The sequence below is a fragment of the Syngnathus typhle genome, linkage group LG4 (assembly GCF_033458585.1).
Source record: "Syngnathus typhle isolate RoL2023-S1 ecotype Sweden linkage group LG4, RoL_Styp_1.0, whole genome shotgun sequence".
Classification (NCBI taxonomy): domain Eukaryota; kingdom Metazoa; phylum Chordata; class Actinopteri; order Syngnathiformes; family Syngnathidae; genus Syngnathus; species Syngnathus typhle.
The window spans coordinates 19,874,290-19,874,634 of record NC_083741.1 but is presented as its reverse complement, the minus strand read 5'-3'; positions in this window follow the sequence as shown (position 1 = coordinate 19,874,634).

The following is a 345-nucleotide window of genomic DNA, read 5'->3' as shown; positions in this document are numbered from 1 at the left end:
AAAAAACCCACCAAATGACGTCCATAAATGTGACGGAAACTGACAAGAGCATTCACATAATCTGAGTGGTCTATAAATTGCTGAATGGCTTAAGTTCTAATTACATGAAAGAAATGCTAATGGAATATAAATCTAGTAGGCCTGTGAGGTCTGCAGATTCGGGTCAATTAGTGGGGCCCAGAGTTCAAATTTAACTTGGTGAAGCAGCATTTAGCTGTTGTGCTGCATGCAAATGGGTTATGTGGTCAACAGAATTGAATTCAGCGCCAAGTGTAAGTAATTTTCCCTATGCTTAAGGTATTTTATTGTAAATGGTTTTCATTGTTCTGGTTTGCAGTATATAAA